Source organism: Canis lupus, chromosome 22 (assembly GCF_011100685.1).
Source record: "Canis lupus familiaris isolate Mischka breed German Shepherd chromosome 22, alternate assembly UU_Cfam_GSD_1.0, whole genome shotgun sequence".
Taxonomy (NCBI): Eukaryota; Metazoa; Chordata; class Mammalia; order Carnivora; family Canidae; genus Canis; species Canis lupus.
The window spans coordinates 34,831,423-34,850,600 of NC_049243.1; the positions used below are offsets into that span (position 1 = coordinate 34,831,423).

Here is a 19,178-nt window from a genome sequence, read left to right on the forward strand (position 1 = left end):
GGGATCGAATCCCACGTCAGGCTCCCGGTGCATGGAGCCTGCTTCTCCCTCTGCCTATGTCTCTGCCTCTCTCTCTCTCTCTCTGTGACTATCATAAATAAATAAAAATTAAAAAAAATAAAAAATAAACTGAGGTACTCTTATGAAACTTTTAACCTCTTAGGAGGTTCTTTTCATATTTTAACAAATAAGTTATTTTCTTTTGATGGTAAAGATAAAAGGAGATTTTTAATTAGTGAATATTTTTTTCTTTGAAACTAAACTTAAATCCATATTAATTTTTTAAATTGTACTATTCTATCAAAATAAAATAAAATCTGATGATGCAATTATCTTTCATTTATTTATTTTTAAAGATTGTATTTATTTATTCATGAGAGACACACAAAGAGAGGCAGAGACATAGGCAGAGGGGGAAGCAGGCTCCCTGTGCAAAGCCCAATGCATGACTTGATCCCAGGACCCCAGGATCATGACCTGAGCCAAAAGCTCAACTACTGAGCTACCCAGGTGTCCCTGCAATTATCTTTTAAAGGTAATACAACAAATATTCTCCAGAGTTTTATCTAGAAGTGACAGGTAGCTTATAATTAATTTCTGTCTCTCTTTAACTGTGCATTTCTTACTCCTGTATTTAACTATTTAATTGATATGAATATATTCTTACTCCCTCAACTTCCATATTTTAAAATATAAAATATGAGTTTTGGTTTTTACTAGAACAGGAGGATTTTGAAAATGTTATCTGATAAAGTTTATATTTCCAGATAGGAATTGCTTCACCACATCAGATATGATCAGAGCTTGAAACAATAGTTTACTTTGTTGTAATACTGAACATTTACTTTGCTCTAAAGAAGTTGATGAAACAAAATTTACTACCCTTAATAGTACAGATCTCTATTTATTTGATTTTTTTTGTCTGATAACTAGAGATAAGTAAAAGACATTCAACCCTAATATAGAAAACCAAAAAAAAAAAAAGTTCTAATTTAGAAAATCAAAGAAGTTTTTATAGAAAATTTGGTATTTTATTATTTTTAATACTATTTTTGGGAGAGAGAGTGAGAGAGAGAGAGCACAAGCAAGAGGTGGAGGGGAGTAAAGGGGGGGGGGGCAGATGCAGTGTTGATCCCAGGACCCTGAGATCATGACATGAGCCTAAGTCAGACCCTTAACTGGCTGAGTCACCCAGGCACCCCTAATTTTTTTCTTTAAATCATTTTCTAAACAGATAAGCTTAAGAATCACCTAGATGGTGGGAAATTAATCTTAAACAAACATTTAATATGGTAAATACATAGTGAGTACAGAGTAGGCTACATTAAAAAAATGAGTTTTCTCTCTATGCCTCTATATATATGAGGACAAACACATATATAAAATGCTATAAAAATGCCCTTAAGTATCTTATTGAAGCAATGGCATCAAATAAAGAACCTGACAATTTGCATCCATCTGCACACATGATCTTGTAGCTTTTTTTAAGGAGATTCATAGACTCTCATGACATCCATCAAACTCTAAGATGGAGTTTAATTATCCCTGCTCCGGGTGAAGAAAATTTATTTGGAAACAAGAAGTATTCTCAAATGAGAAGGAACATCATCAAATGTTATAGCTATCGGTACTTTAGAAAGTATTACCTTGATAAAAACACTTTTATATCTTCCTAGGGAAGAATAGAAAAAAAAAGGTAGAAGAGAGAAAATATTTTCAGATAAATATTTTTTAAAAATATATTTTCTAACTATATATAAATAATTTTATTTACTTGATTCCTACAGTAAAACTTGGGAATAAGATTGTAAAATAAAAATGAATAAAAATAGCACAGAACCATCATTTAGAGATAACTACATTAGAAAATTTTGTGTATTTCTTACATTCCTGTACTTTCACATGTGTGTTTGAAATAAACATTCAAATGCATATTTACATTACATAATAGGATATAAGCTATATTTATATATATTATTTGGAACTCTGTATATCTTTATTATTTACCTATTACTTATTTTTAAGTAATTCTGCTAAGGAAAACACATGTTTGTCTATGGTGGAAAGTAGATCATGTTCCCTTTAACATAGGCACAAGGCAAGGACTTTGATCTTCATTTCTTTTATTTTCTTTTATTTTTTATTTTTTTCATTTCTTTTATTTAATAGTATATTACAATAATTATAATTATAATAAGACTATAAAAACCTACACATAATTCAGAAAGTTGTGCAACTGTCTGTATTTTCTGATATTATTGCTTATGTGGGAAATCCTAAGGAATTTAAAAAACAATCTCCTAGAGTAAAAACTACATGAACAAGGATATCCAAAAAACAAACAGCATAGAGGTATCAAGTATGTCTTTGTATGCTAAAGAAAAGTGGAATGCAATCTCAAAAATTCATTCTATAGAAGTGTAAAAATCCATAAAATATTTAGGAAAAAATTTAAGAAAATATGTGCAAGAAAATATGTGCAAGTATGTGTAATAATATCAAGACTTCCATATTAAAAATTAGACAGCATTAATAAGAGGAATTAATAAAGACAAATAAATGGAAGGATATGCCATGTTCAGAAATTGGAGGATTCAATATTACTGTTATGTTGCTTCTTTCAAAATTGCTATATAAATGCAATACAATCTGCCCCTCACCAAAGAAAATACAATAGAGGTCTTTTTTTTTTTTTTTTTTGATAGAATCTGACAAGTTTATTCTATAAGTTGTATAATAATGAAGCTACAGAAAAATGAACTGTTTACAAGGGCAAGAAGAATATTGGGAGGCATATAATAATTGTTTTTAAAAAGTATAGAAACATTCATTTGCAAATTATATAACAGTTTTAAATCTATCAATGCTAATTTGCTAAGTAAACCATGAGGCATATTTTTTGCAGTCTATAAAACTTGATTTGTTTGTACTATTTGTGCTACAACCATTCCATTGTTATGCTATAAATGCTAAACTGTTTTGAGGTCCCTATTACACCAGGCTATTAACACATCTAAGCATTGTTCATCAGCTTTTATCTTGACTTGGAAAGATTTTCACTTCTTTTATAGGAGCACTCCTTCATTTAGTCTTATTTAAAGCTCCTCTGAATCTATCACATAAATTCAACTATTTGAATTATTTTTTGCTTATAAATATCACTTGTTAGAAATATTTTCTTTCTCTGTGTGAATTCCATGAACACAGAGGATACATCTTAGCTTCTTGTTGTTGTTGTTTTATTCTTTTTTTAAAAATATTTTATTTATTTATTCATGAGAGACACAGAGAGAGAGGCAGAGACATAGACAGAGGGAGAAGCAGGCTCATACAGGAACCCTGATGTGGGACTCGATCCCAGGACCCTGGGATCATGTCCTGAGTCAAAAGCAGATGCTCAACCAATGAGGCACCCAGGCATCTCTGTTTTAGTCTTTCATACACATAGTGAAGTGCTCAATGAATGTTGGTTTGATGGAAATGATTAAAAAATATAAAGCAATCTCTCTCCCCCCTCAATTCATATGGATGTTCATATGAATGACGCTGGATTCACTGTCTATGCTCTAAGTGAAGAAGTCCTAATATACAATAACTTACCTGCATTTCCATTAATATACAACTTCAATATTTTTTGCATAAAGGATAAAAATAAGATTTAAGTGCTCAAATATGAGCTAATGCATAGCAAATTTGAATGAAGTCCTACAAGAAAGGCAGCATCACAAAGAGACATTCCATGTTCTTTCAAAGAACATATCTAGGAATTCTTTTATTTTTAAGATTTTATTTATTTATTCATGAGAGACACACACAGACAGAGAGGTAAAGACATAGGCAGAGGGAGAAGCAGGCTCCATGCAGAAAGCCTGATGTGGGACTCGATCCTGGACTCTGGGATCACACCCAGAGCCAAAGGCAAGTGCTCAACTGCTATGACACCCAGGCATCCCTGGAAGTTCCTGAAACTCAAGAGAGCTTTTATTTTGCCTATGGAAAATCATTACAAAAGAGAATCTAGAAGGAGCTGAGATACAAGAGGAACCATCTATTATAAGCACGCATTAGGCTTGATGAGGATTAAAGAAACTGAATAGTACTATAAAATTTGTTACAGCTATTTTCCATGCTCAGATTTTGAAAAAAGGGAATTCAGAGTAAATTATTTGAAAGATTAATACTGTGATACTGTATTTGTATTTCCTTTACTATGACTGCCATGACTCCCTTCATGCTCTTGGAAAAATAAATAGGTCTGTTGAAGTGGTTTATTTGAAGTAACTTTTTTTAAAAAAAATAAATCCTCAGGTCAAATGAAGTCCATTTCTCATGGTGCATCAAGGTTATAATATGCTATATTTATACACAATTTTTAATAATTCTCCCTTATGTGTTTTTGGGTCAAAGGCAGAATGAGCTAGATGGTAACTGCCTTTAGCTATGTGTACCAGAATCAATGTTGACTTAATTTAATGCCATGGGTGGAAGAAACCCAAAGGTCATCTTGTTGAACCATAGAAATAATTTTTACTACAGTTTATATCTATTACCTATCAATTACACATAATCAGAAAAGTCAAAGAGGTGATTGTTACAGTGTGACTGAACCATCATCATCATCCTTTTTGACCATGGCCTTGACACCAGGAAATCATGGTGTCATATTACTCAGTCTTTCCAAATATATGAAATTTGGCTCTCTCTATATTTTTACAAGTTTCTTCTCTATGTGTTGAGTTTAAATGTAGCACTTAGAATATAAATGTATTTACAACATCATACAGTTGTAGAAGATAAATGATTTTCTCATTATTTAAATATGTCATTATATGACATGATTTTTTTTTTCAGAATAAGCTTAGATTGCTGCCAATTTATTTTTTCTCCTTATTGGAAAATTTAATTTTTAAAGAGAAACAAGCAAGGATGGTGTGATAAAAGTGACATTAGTACTCATAGTAGAAAACAATTCAGCAGATAACATATGTATTTTCCTAGTGTTTCTCAGATTATATCTATTACTTTCATCAAAAATATCTACTTGGATATTTACATCTCTCAGATACTCATCTACATACTAAAGTTAGGGGTGGAAAAGATAGGTTTGACTTCTGTTTTCTGATTCTGCTGTGTGAGTGGAGGGAACAGGAATTGACAAGGAAATAAACATACCAAAAAAAAAAAAACATACCAGTTTTTTTACATAGTGATAAATGTTATGAGGAAGATAAAGTAAGAATATGAGATGGAAATGAATGAACATGCTGATGGTACTGAATGATTTTGAAAGTTTTAAATATATATATATATAGCTAAATATAGCTGTATGTAGTTTCTAAATATATTGTTCAGGGTGTCATTGGATTTATAAAAAAAAAAAAAAACATTAGCTAAGTCTGAAGAAGCACAATTTAAGGAGGGCACAATGCAAAAATATTGAAGTGAAAATGTTGAAATTACACTGAGAAATACTAGTGTTTCAAGCCCAAAATGATAGGACTGAATACAATTTTTGAAAAGTATATTCTGGTTGTTAAATGGATCAAAAGTGGTGGTAAGTCCATATCTGTAAGTGATGTACATAAAGTGTGGCTTTAGTGAGATAGTATCATGAGGATGAATGAAGTGACACAATTCAGACTTGATAATGGAGATAAGTTTTGTTGATAAAGTAGAGAAGTAGAAAATATGAGAAAAGAAGAATATAGATATAAAATATCTAAACAGAGAAAAACATTAAGTTATCTTTCAAATTTCCCATTTGGTTTACTAAATATTTAGTGAATTTTTAGTATTTCTCAGAATAAGCAAAACATTCTAGGTTTTAAGTTTTCAATTGGAAGATCTAACTTCTAACTAATTATTGAAGTCTGAGTGAAAGAGGCATTTTTAATCATCATAAGCCAGTCCTGGGAATCAAAGCATCCTTAGCTCTAATCCTGATTGCTGACATTGACCCCCATTTTTGCCTTTAGAAAATTACTTAATTGTTTTGCTTATATTTCTGTTTGTAGAATGAAGATAATACAGCACTATTAAGTAGAAATGTTATCATATCAAAGAATAAGCTGACATATCAAGCATGGGATTTATTTTGAAACATCTTATTGTATAACGTGTTTAAGAAGTATTGCTAAGAAGTCAGCAAAATAAATTGTTTCATAAATTTATGTTCAGTTATATGTCATCAATTAAAAACAAAGAAATGTAAATATTCATGCTAAAACAGAACTTATTTTAAAATAAAAACTATATTCCTTGAAAAGGTTAGCACTTTTGATATGACTATATTATATGTGGCAGTAGTTAGCCTCTAAATCAACTTGACTGATGTGTTGTAATGTATCAGTGAGAAACTTGTCTTTTTTCTGTGGATATAAATATTTAAAAAACAGCCAAAATAAATCAAAGTAGGAACAAAAGCACTTTTTCTGCTCTAAACAGAAACTAACCTTTTTTTTTTTTTCCAAAGTATCACTACTTATGAATAAAGAATCTGTTTTAGAAGCCAAGTGATTAATTTTAGGGGTCGAGTTTTAATAATCTGGATTTTACATTCACATATTCAAAGTCACTAATAACTGCTCCCAGTAGTAACATTTTCACTGGAGAAAGAGGAAAAGTTTGCACTAAGAGTTCATTAATCATATTACATATTTCCAGGCTGTGATATAGGGTTAGTAAAAAGTGAGAAACACTAAGGAGATCTATAATTAATTCCAATTTTTAAAAATATTTTATTTATTTATGAGAGAGAGAGAGAGAGAGGCAGAGACACAGGCAGAGGGAGAAGCGGGCTCCATGCAGGGAGCTTAAGGTGGGACTTGATCCCGGGACTCCAGGATCACGCCCTGGGCCGAAAGTAGGTGCTAAACCGCTGAGCCACTCAGGGATCCCTAATTCCAAATATTTTTAAAACTTTATTTTATTTTTTAAAATATTTTTTTTATTCATGAGAGACACAGAAAGAGAGGCTGATACACAGGCAGAGGGAGGAGAAGCAAGCTCCATGCAAGGAATCTGGGATCATTCCCTGAGCCAAAAGCAGATGCTCAACTGCTGAGCCACCCAGGTGTCCCAATTAAATCCAAATATTAAGAATGGTATAAAGTAAGTAAATCATGAAGCAACTAAAATTGGTCAGTAATTTTCTGTTCAGTTTCATTTTGTAGCTTCAACTTCATGGTACTCACATTTCCATATATGTTTTATTGTAAATAAAGTTGTTATATCACAACGTCCATATGGCATGGAGATGTAAAGGGGAATGCACTGTCTTTTATTATAAGTATAATAAATGTAGTCAACATATAGTGTCTAATTATAATTGCTTTAGGTATTAAGGTAAATGCTTTAAACATAAATTTCATTTAATTTTCACAAGATTCATAAGATAAACCTGCAAGGGTAAGTCCTATAATTATTCATTTTAGTAGTTGAAAAATCGGGCATTCCAATTTCAATGACTACTGTTATAAAGTAAGTGAATAGTCATTAGTCAAACCCAGAGCTTTTCTCATGCCAAAACTGCAATATATATAACTCCTTTGTACCACTACAATGATAATATATAATTGTAACACATTTATATTTAAGAATTAATTTTAATACTTTTCTTAAAGTGTAAATATTGAATGAATCAACCTGTATTATGAATTTATTTCATTTAATTTTCATAATGACATAATATTTGCTTATAGAAAAGGACAAAAAAAGATTAGTGTATGGAATAGAATTTCATTCAAAATTTGCCAAATTGATATTTTCATGAAACAGAATATACCACATTATATAGAATGAGTAACTGTAAATGATTAGATAATTTGATGTCAGCACATCATTTTTACTTTATACAACTAAACAAAAGTTTTTTTTTTTTTTGAAAAAAATGCTAAGAATTTTGTTAACTTTGATTACAAACAAAGACACTAACTCTAGTTCTCTTCAGAAGCCACAGAAAAGATGAAGGGAAGACTAGAGTTTCAAAGTAAAGCTGGATATTCAAGTATCAGACAGAATGGGGACAAAAACATGAAATCTAAGGTGTGATCAAATTAACAGAAACTGATGGAAATGTCCTAGAACAGTTTTCAGGATAAATAACAATGATTTATTCTTGTGTCATTCCAAATGGGTCAAACTTCAAGAGGCAGAATTGAAGGGACCAAACTTGAATTTCATGTTCATAAATTGGACAGGGCATTTAGCATCAATTTAGGAATTATTAGGGATCCCTGGGTGGCACAGCGGTTTAGCGCCTGCCTTTGGCCCAGGACGCGATCCTGGAGACCCGGGATCGAACCCCACGTCGGGCTCCCTGCATGGAGCCTGCTTCTCCCTCTGCCTGTGTCTCTGCCTCTCTCTCTCTCTCTCTCTCTCTGTGTGTGACTATCATGAATAAATAAATAAATAAAAGAATTATTAATTCTCCAGAGAACTACTCAAGAAGTAGGACTAATGAAGGACAAAAGTAATATAAAGATATATAGATAGTGAGAAAGAAATCAGGAGGCCTGAAGGGAGAGAACTTTTAGTTATGTGCAGAAGCCCATGGGTGAACCAGACAATTTTCTAATATTTTCAGCCCACCTAATGCTCTATGTCATGCAACAGGTCAATCTATTTAAAGCTTGGCAATCCCTTCACTCACCAGCTTTAGCCATATTACTTTCTGGCTGGGTATAAATCAGAGTCTTCTGATGATGTGGGCTGGCTCACCTATAGACAATCTTTGAGTAGTATACTTTATTTATTTATTTTTTTTACATTTTTATTTATTTATGATAGTCACAGAGAGAGAGAGAGAGAGAGAGAGAGGCAGAGACACAGGCAGAGGGAGAAGCAGGCTCCATGTACCGGGAGCCTGACGTGGGATTCGATCCCGGATCTCCAGGATCGCACCCTGGGCCAAAGGCAGGCGCCAAACCGCTGCGCCACCCAGGGATCCCAGAGTAGTATACTTTAATATGGATATCCAGTATCTCATTATCAAGATTATATAGCCTAAATTTTCACTCTGTTTCAATAAAACAGATAGTGTCATTGTTTTTAATGGGTGGAGTTGACTGTAAGAATTTAGATAGCTTTCTTTATTTTCTCATTCTCTAATGGTTGACCTTCATTAATATCATAAACCCATTTCAGAGCAGTAGGGGCCTCCAAGGCAGTCAATTTCTCTTTAAGATTTTCCATGTGAAACCTGACATAAAGGAAATCTCTTCAAGAGGACTAAAGTTTCTCTAGGAACCAGAACTCAGTTCCCAAAACTTAGAGACCTTTTACTATTATCTTCAAATGTATCAAAGTCAGCATGAAAGACAGCATGCATGCAGGACAGGTTAAGCCTTAAGACAGCCCTGTTACTGCTAATACTAAACTAGCAAGCACTACTCATCCTAACCCTCTAGTCTCCCAAATTAATCTGCCAAAGTTCTAACAACTGGCCTAGTTTCCATCCTGCTTGAGCTTTTCTTCCTTTCAAGATCAGTATTTGTGGTTGTCTCAGTAACTATTATCAGAAAGAGGATGAAACTTTCTGTCTACGCAGAATAAATGCTCATAATATTTGCAATAGTGGGCAGGTCTAAGAGTGTCAGATGTATGACAGGCAGTAACAACTAAAAACCACTGCTCAGGTAGCTGGCAAGAAATTCTCTCAATTTTTCTTTATTTATAAATGTCTTTATTTCACTTTAATTTTTCAGGTATACTTTCAGTTAAGTAAAATCCTGTGTTGATATTTATTTACTTTTATTTTGCTTTAAAGCTGTTTTTCAATTGCCTTGTCTCTATTGCTCTTTTTATTTTTATTTATTTATTTATTTATTTATTTATTTATTTATTTATTTATTTATTTATGATAGTCACAGAGAGAGAGAGAGAGAGAGAGAGAGAGAGAGGCAGAGACACAGGCAGAGGGAGAAGCAGGCTCCATGCACCGGGAGCCCGATGTGGGATTCGATCCCGGGTCTCCAGGATCACACCCTGGGCCAAAGGCAGGCGCCAAACTACTGCGCCACCCAGGGATCCCATCTATTGCTCTTGATGAAAGGTCAATTATCATATTTTTCTTTTGTGCAATCTGGTTTATTTCTCTATTTCAAGATTTACTGATTTCTTTTAGTTTTAAAAAATTTTGCCTATGTTGTGCTTAAGTATAGTTTGCTTTGTGTGTATTTTTCTTGAGGTTTACTGAGCTTCTGGAATCAGTAAGTTTGTATTCATTTACTTTGGAAAATTTTGCATTTTTATTACTCAAATACTTTTTACTTCTGCCCTTTCTTTCTTTCTTTCTTTCTTTCTTTCTTTTCTTTCTTTTCTTTTCTTTTTTGTCCTTTTCTTTCTTATCTCCCTGGGGGTTCAAATTACATGTATGTTAGGCAGGGTGATGCTGCCTACTTAATAATAAGGTGGGGTTTTTTGTTTGTTTGTTTTGTTTTGTTTTTATTTTTTCAAAATTTTTCCTTTTGGTCTTAAGCTCAGTAATTTAACTTTATCTATTTTTAACTTACTGTCCTAATCTTCTATCATATATAATCTGCCATTAAATTGATCTAGTGGGAGGATCTCTGGGTGGCTCGGAGGTTTAGCATCTGCCTTTGGCCCAGGGCATGATCCTGGATTCCTGGGATCAAGTCCTGCATAGGGCTCACTTCAGGGGGCCTGCTTCTCCCTCTGCCTGTGTCTCTGCCTCTCTCTCTGTCTCTGTCTCTCTCTCTTTCTCTCATGAATAAATAAATAAAATCTTTAAAAAAATTCCATCTAGTGAATTTTTCATTTCATATAGTGTAACTTTCATTTACAAAAAATGTTAATCTCCTAAGTTTTTACTTTACTCCTGGTAGTCCCCATCTGTTCTTTTCTTATGACCATATTTTCATCCTACTTAAAAAATATATATTTATTAGAATAACTGGTTTAACACACTTTCTGCTGATTTCAACATTTGCGTTTCTTCAGGTTTTCTCTGTTGGCAAATATTTCCTCTTGACTAGGTCACATTTCCTGTTCCTTTTCATGTCTAATATTTATTTTATTTTATTTATTTTATTTTATTTTAATTACTTTATACTGGACATTGAATATGATATATCAAGAAGACCATGAATTTTTTTATTGTCCTCTGAAGAGAGTTGACTACTGATTATGTCCTGGAATTATATGTGATATAAAATGTTCATTGTTGTAAAAGGACTGAAAATAAAATTGCTATTGTTTTATACATAGATTTTTGTTAATTTAAACAAATATATGGTTATATTCTACATTATAGCAGCTTTTCAGCAGTTAATGGATATAGGAGAATTCAAGCACATTAATCTATTTAGATGAGATAGCAATTTTTATGAAATTTCTAGAAGACCCATGCCTCCTAACAAAGATATTTTGAGTTGTTTATTGCTAATAATGGACTTGGTTAAAACTTTTAAATATTGTTACTAGATCCACACTGTTCTAGCACATTGTGATAATCAAGCTTAGCAAAACAATTATCTGAAAGGACACAATGGGTTTGTTCCACAGATTACATGCAATTAGTTCTTTATTTGGTAATTAACATAGTTTTAGAAGGAACATACATTTGTACTGTTCAGCTACTTGCTTACTAAATTGAAATACTAGTTAAGTGTTAGACCCCTTAACCAAAAACTCAACTCAGAATAAAACCAGAGTCCAGGGCTCCAGGACCTTTAAGCTTCTCATCAAAAATGGGACTTTTACTTCCTCTTTCTTCATTACATCTGGAATAACAAAACACTGAGGAATCCCTAAAACACTTCAGATTTTATTTGTGTTTCTTCTTTATATATTCTCTTTTTATCCAAATCACACTAAAGCTAAGGTTTACTGTGCTGCAATGAAAGGACAAAGGCAAACAGGTAAATAACCTAAGCAAACTTTTTATATAATCTGTCCTCACTTTGTATGGTCATAACAACAAAAATATGACTGTGCAAGCTGAAATCATTCAAAGGTATCTTAATCAGTGGGAAGAAAATCATTCAATAACTTTTAAACATTTTGGCAAAACATTAAAAATTCTCTAGGGTCACCTGGGTAGCACAGTTAGTTAAGCCTCTGACTCTTGGTTTTGGCTCAGGGCATGATTTCAGGGTCGTGAGACTGAGCCCCAATTCAGGCTTCATGCTCAGCATGGAATTTGCTTGGGAGTCTTTCTCCCTCTGCCTCTCCCTCTTACACATTCTCATTCTCTCTTTCTCTTTCTCAAATAAATAAATAAATATTTAAAAAATAACTAAAAATTCTGTCAGCATATATTTATAATGAAATAAAACAATAATAAGGGTAAATAATTATTTAATACCAAGATGTATTTTTCCTTGACACCACTGTTACACCAAATTGCATGGATTTTTTTTATACTAACTTTAATTCTTTGACAAGAGTTGGGATATCCAATGATTGAGTTCAATTATAACACAATCTTGAGTTAGCACAAACTCTACAAAGTAAGGACTCAGTCCCATAAAACTGCCTTCGGACACATTTTTAGTCTCAGGGGCCACCCATATTTTTTACAAAATGAATAAATGTAGGGGTTCCCACAACCACTCTTCAGGCTCAGTAATTTGCCAGAATGACTCACAGAACTCAGGAAAACATTTTATCTACTTTTACTTAGGCTTACCAGTTTACTAGATGATACAACTTGGGAACATCTAATTGCAAGGATGCATAGGACAAGGTATGAGGACAGCACTTCAATGTGCTCATCAATCCAGAAAGCTTTCTGAATCTCCATGGATTCAGAGTTTTTATAGGTGTCAATCTGCAGCCCCCAGCCTCTTCCTGGACTTTGGTAGCTGGGGCTGACTGTTCCAACCCAATAATCATTTGACCTTTCTAGTTACCAATATCATCCTGAGGCCATCTTTGGGCTCTGAGTTCCTCCTTAACACAAACTCCGTTATGATCATAGGCAGTTCATTAGAAATATCAAAAAATACTCTTAATTACTCAGGAAATTCCAAGGGTTTTAGGAGCTCTATGGCAGAACAGGGGACAGAGGTTAAATATATGTTTTTATTATATCATAAATACACTATAAAGTATGGGAAATACCAATCATTTTATTATTATTCTATTGCTTGTATAAAATTTTAAATATAGCTGGAATAATGCTTGACTTTTTCTTCCTATATATTTTACTGCACAGAGTGAGCATCTTTTTCTATGCATTAGTGTGTTGTCAAACTCTTTCTAAATTTGGATCACCTTTCAAGATTTTATCATTTGCACTTTCAATATTATAAAATATCTATGTAATTTATTTTTTTCAAGCATCATTTATGAGATATCTTTATCCATTTTGTCCTAATCATGTTCCTCTTTTATGCCAATAAGTTTATCTTAATTAAGTTTCTCTGGCTGTGTATCAGGAGTGTCTCAAAGGAATACATATTTATATCCCTATGGCCAGCTATTTATTCAATGTTTCTATTCATAAAAGATTCTAATTTTCCTTCCAGCATTTTTATATTTTGTTTCTCTGCCATACATTTATCTTGGTTGATTAAGTCCCTCTTTCATGTATACTTTATTTTAAAAAATGGCACATGGCTTTATCACTTAAAGACAAGGAGGCACCAAAACTACATACTTTGTTTCTGTGCATACACTGAATAACAGATGCATAGTAAACAATCACCAACAGACTGAAGTAGAAAGACTGAACATGGATTTCGATGCACATGTGTTACTTATATAGTGATTTGTGGACTGAAGGGTTAGCAGCAAGTACATATTTCATGCAGTTACCTAGTTAATATTCTGTGGTAACTGAAATCAACTCTATTGTTGAGTGACTGGCATTATATAACTAAATCATGGTAATCACAACTTGTACATATTGGGACCATACAAAATGAGGACCGCCAGTTGTTCTCTTTGCCTCTTGTTTGACCTCTGAGATCTTTTGGCATGTGTATGGTTTATATCATATTACAGTGTTGATATCTGAGAAGCATTTTTGGCTCTTCTATATATGGATAATATTTGATAAGGTCTCCTTTTATTTGATCCAAACCCTCTGAATTTAACAAACAAGAAAAAAATGATATGGTAGTTTAGAGATTATAAATTTCTCTGAGGAACATAAGAAAGAAGATAATTTTTGTTGAATACTGAATTTATCTATAGAAACAAATGCCTTTTTTTCCATGAGTGGATTGATCTTTTAAACCTTTTGATTAAATGGTAACAATGGTAAGATTAGGAATTCAGAGGCACAAAATTGAGGTTTGAAGTTTGATGTAGAAGATATATAAATACATATAATATATATGTCCAGATTCTAAGCTCTATGAAATGGATCATGTTTTTTCACTATTGTTTCCCTAGTGATTAGAAGAGTTCTGGGTACAAAATAGGTGTCAAAATTATTTTTTGAATGAATGAATAATCTACAAATAAAATAGGGATATTTAAAAAAATAACAAATCAATACTAATTCTAGGTCCTTTGGTCCTCTTATGAACCATCTTTATAACCCTTACATTGTCTAATCTTATATAACCAGGTAGCACCTACTCAAGTAGGTAAATTGACATTTTTGCCATTTTAAGGCACTAGTAATAACTCTTCCAACTCTTCCATTTCTTCTTATTTTATTTAATGTCTTTCTTCCCTTTGGGACAAGTTTCATTTAACTTAGGGGAGAAGGCCTAAAAAAAATTCCTATCAGGATCTAAATACTAGCTTCCAATTTGGACATCATTTGATTATAGATTTACTAAAAAAAATCCTTTCAAATACCTTGTCAGGTTTTAGCCACTACAAAAAATAAATATTCATAGAAGCATTGAATGACTTTATAGACAAAAGAAGCGTTCCCTAAGAGGGATGAGAATGATACTATTTCTCTGAGATTCAGAGTCACTTCCAAAGATACCTCCCTCCCAAAAAAGACTTCAGACAAACTCCCTGAGAGCTGGCAACTGACAGTAGGATAAACGGACTACTACCCACATTTCTTTCTAGTTCTATCTAGTCACAAATGAAATGCAACCCACGTTTCTGTCTGGCCATAATTTTGGGGCCCTCAACCTCATGGTTGAGCTGCCTGCCTTTGCAAGAACCAACAACTTGCATGCCCCAGGCAGGCAGAAAGCCAAGTCAAATTCTCAGAACACACAATGAGATGAACAAGAAGGCAATAGCTATCCCTAAGAGAATAAGGATCCATAACCAATAAGCACCCCAAAACCAAATTCATAAGAATCTGGCTTTGAAAAAGGTATGAGTATCATGAAATTTACCTTCCTTTCTTGACTAGGCATTGCATAAATCTGAGAGAACTAAGTCGGTAAGAATTCTTACCCTACACTAGATTCTTCCAGGATCCCATCTGCAGACACTGGAACAAGCGGGGTTCAAAGTAGAACATATAACTTTGGTATTTGCCAGAATTTGGCCAGATTTTACATTAATCTTACTATCCCTTTGGCTGTTTAAGGGAAAAACTAGTAACAGTTTACTGGTGAATCCCTTGAGATCTCATCAATTCTGGAAAGGACTCTTAATGGAGTGTAGTTATGGGGCATTCAAGTCAGTGTGGATGAATTTTCATAAAACCTTCAAGGACACTATTTTTTTTCCAAGTGTCCCAGTTGACTGCAAGTGAGACACTGATTTCTGGTCCATCAGTGTTCTGATGATGAATACCTAGGAGGGTAAAACAAGGGAGTCCCAGAGGTTGCTTTAGCTTTATGGCCTTGGAGCTATTATAGTTGTCAGACCATATTAACTTAGTATACTTGTTTATGATCTTCTCGTCTCTTCAAAGTGGAAAGGTGATTCAGATAGAGGATTAATAGACTGTGAGTACTCAGGTAAAAAGGATAAAGGGGAGTAGCAGGAGTCACATTGGTCTTATAAGGATAAATTTAGGTACCTCTTGTGTATTTAATTTTTCCTTAGTTTTATGCAATTAATCTTTCCATTAAGCTATTTTGGCATCGTGGAGACTTTTGGGAGTTTCTGCATGCCAATTAAAATAGATATCCCATTCTGTTTGTTTGACTTGGGAAATTTTGCTTTTAAATGAACCTCTCAAATGAAGGATTTTATCTAATTGGAACATTCCCTGTAGTTTCCATTGTAATTCTACATTGTCTTAGTAAGATTTTACCATTTTTGTAGATGTCCACAGCTTCTGGGACTATAGTTCTTAAACATAAAATAAGCAGAGGCATGCTCAGTTCTTTGAAACTTCAGGATCCTATTTCTTCAGCTAAATCTCCTTGGAGCCAAATTAACACCTAAGGGTGATGTGCTGTTGGCTTGGGGATTTTATGGTGTTTTACAGTGTACGTCATTGCATGGAAATTTTCTCAAGATTGGCAGGTGACCTAGTGCCAATCTAACTCATTCCATGACCAATTTATCCTACCATGGGAGTCTTTCAATTAAGGAGAGAGCACTATAACAGCTTTTAAATACTTGACATGACCAGCGTTTTGAAGCTTTAGCTTCCAAGATCATTAGCAGTAGATCTGCTACAACTTTCACTTGAATATTTCTTTATAGTGATAGGTGCCCAATGGATTTTAATAGTCCAACTTGTGCCTATTAAAGTTTTAATTTTAATGGTCAAACCAGTCCAAAACTGTTGTCTTCATCTATTTCTCCAATTTCCCCAGATTTTTATGCTGTTTATTTATTTTTTAATATTTTTACTTATTTATTCATGAGAGATACACAGGGAGAGGTAGAGATACAGGCAGAAGGAGAAGCAGGCCCCATGTGGGGAGCCTAATGCAGGACTTGATCCCAGGACCCCTGGATCATGACCTCAGCCAAAGGCGGATGCTCAACCACTGAGCCACCCAGGTGCCCCTTTGCTGTTTATTTAGCTCAAGGCATTGTGAGTCCCCCAATGGCTGCCACCCCTTATATATACATATGCTTTTTAAGTAAAGTTTGGGTCAGAGAGCTGCACACAATGGGGTGGACAGTGACTTACCCATGGCCTTGGTAAAAACTAGATGAAGAGTGAGTTCAAAGGGTCCCATGAATGCCTGGTCTGTGCAACTGGTTCTTCAAAGCCATTAGCACTCAGCTTCAAGATCCCATTTCTTGTCACCAAGAACTGTTAAAAGTGATTAAAGACAACAATTTAGGTCACATGAATACACTTTATTAACACTTCATGAAGTGGACAGTCTTCTTTTGGATAACTGCAAAATGGAGGATAAAGAAGAGAAAAAGAATAAAGAAGAGAAAAAAATAAAGTAACTGATTGGCTGAGGTCACACAGTATATCTTGTTTGGGATGAGAAGCCCCAGAGCACGCTTGGTGTTTGAGGATTGGTGCCCTGGATATATTGTGTTTCTGGTCAAGAAAAGCATTTACAAGAACATAGAATGTTTTTCACTTTGCTGACATGGCAACCTAGGCAATAGTAGTGGCTCCATGTTGAATCCAGAAAGCTATTTCAACAAAGGCAAGGAAATGAAATAAAAATTATTAGTGTTGGAATCAGGAAATAAAAATGGTCAATATTTATAGGCAACAATATTGTATACAAGGAAAATTCAAAGAAATTTCTACATGTTACTTCCCCCAATATATACATATGTATGTTAATATATTATCATGAAATAAAATACATCAAATATATTGCCTAATAAAAGATACAGAAGACATTTAAAATAAAAGTTTTAAACATTATTGAGAGAAATTTTAAAAGGAATCTAAATTTATAAAAGGATAGTTCATATTTATGCATTGGAAATCTCATTATCATAATATATAAATTCTCCCCATTGATCTATAATTCAATACTATCCTAATCAAAATCCAGGATTTATGTTGTGGGGGAATTAATAATGATTATATAAAATTTATAAAAAAACAAAACAGCAAAAGCCAAATATAGCTACGTCCAACACAATTGGATAAATTATACTTTGAAATATCAAGGTATACTTGTAAGTTATAATAATTAGTTAAGTGTGTTTTTGGTGCAAAGATAAGCCCATAGAATAATGAGTCACTTAGTTCAGGAGATTACCCTATCATATATAGCCACTTGATTTTTGTCAAAAGTGACAGCCAACTACAGTGGGAAAATGAATCTTTCCCAAGAATCAGAAACTTTTTCTGTGAGGTGCTAAATCCTAACATTTAAGGTTTTGCAGGCCATGTAGACTCTACTGCAACTATTCAATTCCACCTAAAAGCATTAAAAGATGAGATGTCAACAAATGGTCACAGTTATGCTCCAAAGAAACCGCATAAATGAACTCTGAAATCGAATCATACAATTTTCATGTCACAATATGTTACCTTTTTTATTTATTCTAACTACTTAAACATGTAAAAGTTTTTTCTTAAGTCATATGTCATACAAAAGCAGATTTGCTTAGTGGTCATGTCTTTTTGGACTACTAGTGTTTCATGTACTAGTGTACATGATCAGTTGAATATTGACATGAGAAAGATATCATTACCCCTACTTGACAAGATACACACAAAAAAATCACTTTCAAAAGTACTGTGGGCCCAAACATGAAACAGAAAGTTTTATAGATTCTCTAAGATAACACAGTAGAATATTCTCAGTAGCTTGAGGTAAACAAATCTCTTCTTTAAAATGTTGTTTTGGAAACAACAGTCTTGGCACTCAGAATGTAATTCTTAGAGAATTGGTGATGATTTTCAGGCCTTTTTAATGAAAAGACTTAAAGGGTCTTTTTTTTTTTTTTTTAATTGTTGTTGTTGCTGTTTTCTAAACAAATGTAACCATAACCTTACAGAAGGGACTTATCACTTGGACTTATCACTTCCAAATGATTTGATGAATAGTCTTTTATTCAACGATACCAATCAATAATTATGACAAAGGTAATATAAATTTAATAATTCAAATTACCCCATGAGGGCAGCCCGGGTGGCTCAGCGGTTTAGCACCACCTTCAGCCCAAGGCCTGATCCTGGAGACCCGGGATCAAGTCCAGTGTCAGGCTCCCATGCTTCTCCCTCTGCCTGTGTCTCTGCCTCTCTCTCTCTCTCTCTCTCTCTCATGAATAAATAAATAAAAATCTTAAAAAAAATTACCCCATGAAATTCTTAGTAAGTATTCTGTTTGTGTATTTATTTGTTCATGGTAACAATACACAAGAATTATCAAGGTCAGAGGAGTGGGTGGAAGATG

At 33.4% G+C, this 19,178-nt stretch overlaps 1 long non-coding RNA gene across 11 annotated transcripts in view; it reads right to left on the bottom strand.

The window, feature by feature from the left end:
- LOC111091669 overlaps positions 1–19,178 on the bottom strand; it is a 355,249-nt gene that overhangs the window by 333,299 nt on the left and 2,772 nt on the right. For all 11 annotated transcript variants that reach the window (XR_005376441.1, XR_005376438.1, XR_005376439.1 and 8 more), the window contains exon 2: positions 16,985–17,110. This is a non-coding gene — a long non-coding RNA (uncharacterized LOC111091669). The remainder of the gene's footprint in view (positions 1–16,984; positions 17,111–19,178) is intronic.